The sequence below is a fragment of the Sciurus carolinensis genome, chromosome X (genome assembly GCF_902686445.1).
Source record: "Sciurus carolinensis chromosome X, mSciCar1.2, whole genome shotgun sequence".
Classification (NCBI taxonomy): domain Eukaryota; kingdom Metazoa; phylum Chordata; class Mammalia; order Rodentia; family Sciuridae; genus Sciurus; species Sciurus carolinensis.
Genome location: NC_062232.1, coordinates 124,129,218 through 124,136,482, shown reverse-complemented (window position 1 = coordinate 124,136,482; position 7,265 = coordinate 124,129,218). Strand labels below are relative to the sequence as shown.

At 35.9% G+C, this 7,265-nt stretch overlaps 1 pseudogene; it reads left to right on the top strand.

Annotated features, from left to right (window-relative positions):
- Positions 1-1,511: 1,511 nt before the first annotated feature.
- Positions 1,512-2,713, top strand: LOC124972482 (dnaJ homolog subfamily A member 1-like; annotated as a pseudogene).
- Positions 2,714-7,265: the final 4,552 nt, after the last annotated feature.

Sequence of the window (7,265 nt, the reverse complement as noted above, 5' to 3'; positions counted from 1 at the left end):
CCCAACCCTTTTTTATTTATTTTTTAAGAAAAGAAATAGTCATCCCTGTACTAGGGATTACAAAATTTCTCTTATAAAAGACTACAAGTATGATTATGGAACTATTGCACTGCTTTTTACTTAGTATGTTTTATTTATTTGAAATAAAATGAATTAATTCCTGGGCACATAACTATCCAGAAATAGATTTTTGTTACACATTATGTATGAAAGTGCAATACAAATTTCTTTTTCATCTCATAACATCTAATGATACAAAGAGCATTTTTTAAATTAGAGAATAATTAAATCATATCTAGACTCTTAAGATAGAGATGAAACTGAGGCATCCTAATTTCATCACTAATATTATCCTGGTAAAAAGATTATACATAACTTGACCATAGGAAAACCTAGGAAATTGGTTCTAATACATGATTGATCAAGAGAATCAAACAAGAATGAGATTGAGAACTAGAGAGTTTTCTGAAGAGTTGAAGTAATGCTTAGCTCTCTAAAACATGAATATATCATATTTTGTTACTTTCTTTGTAATTCCTAGAAATGTATCTGAGAAATGACTAATGTGCTTCTGTAGTGAATTGGCAGACTCTGAGTGCAGTTCCAAAGAGTACTTAGATCATGGTCACAATTTCCTCGGGATTCTTTGACATTCTTGCTTAAGCTAATACCAAGGACTACACACAGTGTAACCATCTAATATGTATAATGTGTAACATCTATATATGTATATGCATACATATATAACTGACAGGATTTAGAATTGTATAAAGCATGTAAAAGTCATATAATCCACTCCACCTCACTTCAGACAGGTGGAAACTGGAGATGGTTTGAATGAGGTTACCCAGTGAGTTCATGCCAAATCTGGACTAATCCAGTATTCCCAACTACCAAAAGTGAAATCTTCCAAAGAACAGGTGATGCAGGTGATGTTTTTGTAGCCAGTGTTTTCAGTTGCTTGCTGCAATGGTTTAGGTTTTCCAATCCAGATTTTAATCATTCACTTTAATAAGGTACCCACAGTTTTGTGCCATGCAACTAACAGATAGTAGTCCACAGAGGATCCACATCTTGATGTGAAGAAACAATATTCCAATAATCAGGTACGCAGCTCTTTTGCTAGTGCCCTTTCCCATGGCCTTCATTTATCCTGCATCCCATACATGCTGATCAAACTTGACAGCTCTTGGGTCTGCCATGTGCTTTCTTTCGCATCACTTTGCTCTATCAGTTCTTAAACCTGGAAAGTCTTCTACTCAATTATTTTTCACTCTCATATAACCTCTCCCACTGAAAATGAAAACAACACAAACAACCCAGCAACAAAATTTATAGAAAATATGAGTATACCATATATTAAGGAGAAAACTTTTAATACATATAAAAATTTCAGGAACTTTCCAGAACACTCGGTAAGAGGCAGAGGAGCAGCAGCTGACTGAGCTGCACAGAGTTACGTGCTCCTTCCCACTCCCCACTCGTCCCCAGCCCGCTCACGGCTGTAGAAAATGGTGAAAGAAACCACTTACTATGATGTTTTTGGGGTCAAACCCAATGCCACCCAGGAAGAATTTAAAAAGGCCTACAGGAAACTGGCCTTGAAGTACCACCCTGATAAGAATCCAAATGAAGGAGAAAAGTTTAAACAGATTTCTCAAGCTTATGAAGTTCTCTCTGATGCCAAGAAAAGGGAGTTATATGACAAAGGAGGAGACCAGGAAATTAAGGAGGGTGGAACAGGTGGTGGTTTTGGCTTCCCCATGGACATCTTTGATATGGTTTTGGAGGAGGAGGAAGGATGCAGAGAGAAATGAGAGGTAAAAATGTTGTGCATTAGCTCTCAATAACATTAAAAGATTTATATAATGGTGCAACAAGAAAACTAGCTCTGCAAAAGAATGTGATTTGTGACAAATGTGAAGGCTGAGGTGGTAAGAAAGGAGCAGTAGAGTACTGTCCCAACTGCTGAGGTACTGGAATGCAAATGAGAATTCATCAGATAGGACCTGGAATGGTTCAGCAAATTCAGTCTGTGTGCATGGAGTGCCAGGGCCATGGGGAACATATCGGTCCTAAAGATAGATGTAAAAGCTGCAATGGAAGGAAAATAGTTCGAGAGAAGAAGATTCTAGAAGTTCATATTGACAAAGGCATGAAAGATGGACAGAAGATAACATTCCAAGTCTGGGCTCTTGGTGAAGGAGACCAAGAGCCCGGACTGGAACCAGGAGATATTATCATTGTGTTAGGTCAGAAGGACCATGCTGTTTTTCCTCAAGGAGAAGACCTTTTCATGTGTATGGACATACAGCTGGTGGAACCATTATGTGGATTCCAGAAACCAATATCCACTCTTGATAATTGAACCATAGTCATCACCTCTCATCCAGGTCAGATTGTCAAGCATGGAGATATAAAGTGTGTGCTAAATGAAGATATGCCAATTTATCATAGACAATATAAAAAGGGTCACCTAATCATTGAGTTTAAGATAAACTTTTCTAAAAATGGCTTTCTCTCTCCTGACAAACTCTCTCTGCTGGAAGAACTCCTACCTGAGAGGAAAGAAGTAGAAGACACTGATGAAATGGATCAGGTAGAACTGGTGGACTTTGATCCAAATCAGGAAAGACGGCGCCATTATAATGGAGAAGTATATGAGGATGATGAACATCATCCCAGAGGTGGTGTTCAGTGTCAAACCTCTTAATGGGCCAGTGAATAAAACTCACTGCAGGCATTTTATATGCAGTAGTGAATGAGTGAAGGACTATAATCATAATATGCTCACTACTTGCTATTGTTTTTGTTTTAATATTCAATTATAGCAGTGTTTTAAAAGTTACATGAAGAATAAATGCAAATATAAAAGCTCTGACTTTGCCCTGTATGTATGATGACTTCAGTGTGCTAGAAGTTGTTTAATACCTGTAAAAACTACTTTAAAAAAAAGTTCCCCTGGCATCTGTTAGGCCATACCTTGTAATTGATTTCAGCTGTGTATGTGGACAAACTTAGACTTAAATACTAGGTATATGTGTTGGTTTCAGTGTATGACCCTTCATTGTTAAGCTATAAAATTAAAACTGTATTTAACTGGCAATCAGAAAAAGAAAACTTAATTTGTAGAGGAGTGTTGGTCTGTCTAGTTATTTGTATATTTGTATTAAGTGGGATTCATTGTGATGCCGCTGCTTTCTATTGCCTCCTCAGCTTACTTGAAGGTGGCATAATGTATAATTTCCCTTCTGGTATCAGTGAAAGAAATGATACCTTTCTAAAGAAGGTGTTTATCATTATATGCTGCTTCTTAAGGGCTTGCACTTGTAGAATTGCATTCCCTTCTATTATGCCATCTTTATTTTTTTTTATTTTTTTTATTTATTTTTTTTATTTTTTTACGTTTACATAGGGTAATGATGTTTATTTTATTTTTCCCCTCCCCCCCACCCCTCCCACCCCTCCCACCCCTCTTTTCCCTCTACACAGTCCTTCTTTCCTTCATTCTTACCGCTCTCCTTAGCCTAACTCTAAACCTAACCCTAAACCTAATGCTAGCCCGTCCCACCCCCCATTATATGTCCTCATCCGCTTATCAGCGAGATCATTCGTCCTTTAGTTTTTTGAGATTGGCTTATCTCACTTAGCATGATATTCTCCAATTTCGACCATTTGCCTACAAATGCCATAATTTTATCATTCTTCATTGCAGAGTAATATTCCATTATATAAATATGCCACAGTTTCTTTATCCATTCATCAACTGAAGGGCATCTAGGTTGGTTCCACAATCTGGCTATGGTGAATTGAGCAGCAATGAACATTGATGTGGCTGTATCTCTGTAGTATGCTGATTTTAAGTCCTTTGGGTATAGGCCAAGGAGTGGGATAGCTGGGTCAAATGGTGTTTCCATTCCAAGCTTTCTGAGGAATCTCCATAATGCTTTCCAGAGTGGTTGCACTAATTTGCAACCCCACCAGCAAGGTATGAGTGTTCTTTTTTCACCACATCCTCGCCAACACCTATTGTTGCTTGTATTCTTGATAATCGCCATTCTAATTGGGGTGAGATGAAATCTTAGGGTAGTTTTGATTTGCATTTCCCTTATTACTAGGGATGTTGAACATTTTTTCATATATCTGTTGATTACTTGTACATCTTCTTCTGTGAAGTGTCTGTTCATTTCCTTAGCCCATTTGTTGATTGGATTATTTGTATTCTTCGTGTAGAGTTTTTTGAGTTCTTTATAGATTCTGGAAATTAGCACTCTATCTGAGGTATGGTTGGCAAAGATATTCTCCCACTCTGTAGGCTCTCTCTTCACATTTCTGATAGTTTCCTTTGCTGAGAGAAAGCTTTTTAGTTTGAATCTATCCCAGTTGTTGATTCTTGCTTTTATTTCTTGTGCTATGGGAGTCCTGTTAAGGAAATCTGATCCTAAGCCAACAAGTTGAAGATTTGGACCTACTTTTTCTTCTATAAGATGCAGGGTCTCTGGTCTGATTCCAAGGTCCTTGATCCATTTTGAGTTGAGTTTTGTGTAGGGTGAGAGGGGTTTAATTTCATTCTATTGCATATAGTTTTCCAGTTTTCCCAGCACCATTTGTTGAAGAGGCTATCTTTTCTCCATTGCATATTGTTGGAACCTTTGTCTAGTATGAGAAAATTGTATTTATTTGGGTTTGTGTCCATGTCCTCTATTCTGTACCATTGATCTACCTGTCTATTTTGGTACCAATACCATGCCGTTTTTGTTACTATTGCTTTGTAGTAGAGTTGAAGATCTGGTATTGCAATACCCCCTGCTTCGCTCTTGCTACTGAGGATTGCTTTAGCTATTCTGGGTTTTTTATTCTTCCAGATGAATTTCATAATTGCTTGCTCTATTTCTGCAAGGTACATCATTGGGATTTTAATTGGAATTGCATTGAATCTGTATAGCACTTTAGGTAGTATAGCCATTTTGACGATATTAATTCTGCCATCTTTAAAAAAATATATATATATACATACACACACACACACACACACACACACACACATATATATATATATATATATAAAATTGTGTTAACCAGTCCTGGTTACATTAATTTTCCCTTCTCTTTGGACCATAATAAGCCCTTGTAGTGAATTCCAGAGCTGGATAACATAGAAATTAAAATGAAGAGACCTTATACATGGAGAAGTAGTTTGCATGTATAGTATAGGAAGGTGTTCCTTAGGTATGTTACAAGCTTACTTTAAACCATTTGACTTATGCTTCAAAGTAACTATAATTCGATGTTGGTAGTCTAGCAAACATGATGAATAGCTTTAACTGTATGTTTAAAAGTCATCATATGTTCACATGCCTAAATCTGGATATTAGAATTTAAGCAATTCTTGAAATGTATGAATGTCTCCTTAATATACTGATTACAAAGCAAAAAATAAAAAATAAAAAAATAAAAATTTCAACCTCACTAATATATAAGTGAATATTCAAGTGAAATTCTATTTGAATCTTGAATATTAGCCAAAAAATGTTTGCTAGTAAACACTACTAAAATTATATAGGAATTAGAAATCTTATAAAGTGTTGGGAAGAACGTGTATTCATATATCATCCTGGGTGAGAATTTGGTCATTATCTAGAAAAGTGAAAAATGCACATATCATTTAAACTAAGCAAAAATAATTCTATTACTCCAACAGAAATATCCCCACATACATTAAAGGGTTGTGCCAGAATATACACACAGATGCTCCTTGACTTACTATGGGATTATGTATGTCCTGATAAACTCATCATAAAGATGAAAAATCATAAGTCAAACTACCATAATTTAGGGACCATATATGTATGTATATATGCATATGCATGTGGCCTAGGTCTCTGTGTGCCAAGTAAACACTGAAAAAGTTCAAACTTTGTATAATAACAATGCCTTGCATTCGTGTAATGTTATATAGTATGCAAAAATACATTCATGTTTTTTCTTTTTTCTTTTTCTTTTTTTTTTTTTTTGGGTGCTGGGGATCAAACCCAGGGCCTTGTGCCTACAGATGTTTTTTTCTGACTGGAAACTCAAGAACTAATACTATTTAAAAATTTTTGAAGAATGTAAGCTTATATTCTATTACGTCTTAATACAAAGTTCATTACTTAGAAAGTAAATCTGGGTAGGAGGACCCAAAATAATGCATGTGCAACAAGCTTTATAGCTCTTCATGTAGGTGGGGATGAGGAAGGATGGAAGATCAAAAGCAAGAGATTGGCCAGAGAAGGACTGTGAATGAAACCACGCTTTGGAATCTACACCTCCTTTGCCAAATATTTTATCTCATTCATGCAGAAATCTTCCATCAACCTCTTCAATTTTGAAAATGATCACCTCCCATGTACCCCTTCCACTGATCTAAGGAATCGGACATCTATAGAGAACCTTAAAGTCAGTACTCACTTCAAAGACTATGAGTTGTGTACATTTTGAATGATTTTTTATATTACATGGGAAATTGTATCATTTTATTTAATTTTAACTTATTTCATTTCAATTTTCATCTCCTTCCAACTGAACAAAGAAAAGCAACATTCACAGAATGGGTTAATTTGGATGGTTATGCTTGAGAAAATATCTAGTATGCCAGTAGCTGAGGGTTTTTAATTTTTTTCCTGGGCCGAGAACAGGGCTGTGAAATCATCCTTCAGTCTTTTCTAAACATCTTATTGCAAAGGAACCCTTGCCAAAACACACAACCACCAACTTTCCTCTAATTAGCCCTTAAGGAAATGTTTTTAAAGTCTTAATTTCCAGGACATAGATGTAAGCTTAAGTTCTAATTATGAAAGACATAGGCTTCTTTTTAAATTTTTTTTTCCTTTTAAAAATCATTTGCTGACAAATGGGACAACCCACTGTGGTTTCTTCAAGGAATAATTTCCAAGGGCAGAGGAGGGGTTGAAAAGCATTTGCGCTTTTTCATGAATGAAGATTGCAAAACACAAGTACAAAGCACTCAGTTTAACTCAGGAAATAACATCATATTTAGACCCCAAATTACATATGTGCTCAGAGGGTCAGAAATACATGCATATGTGTACATGTTTGCACTCACGTCAGTACTTACATTCACATTACTGATAAAAACAAATTTAAAAAGGAGAATTGACAAAGAGAGGAAAATAGCTCAATAATATAGACCTATTAACATGCAAACATAAAGCAGGGACCACAGAATTGGAAGATTCTGGTAGAGCCACATATATTTTAAGAGG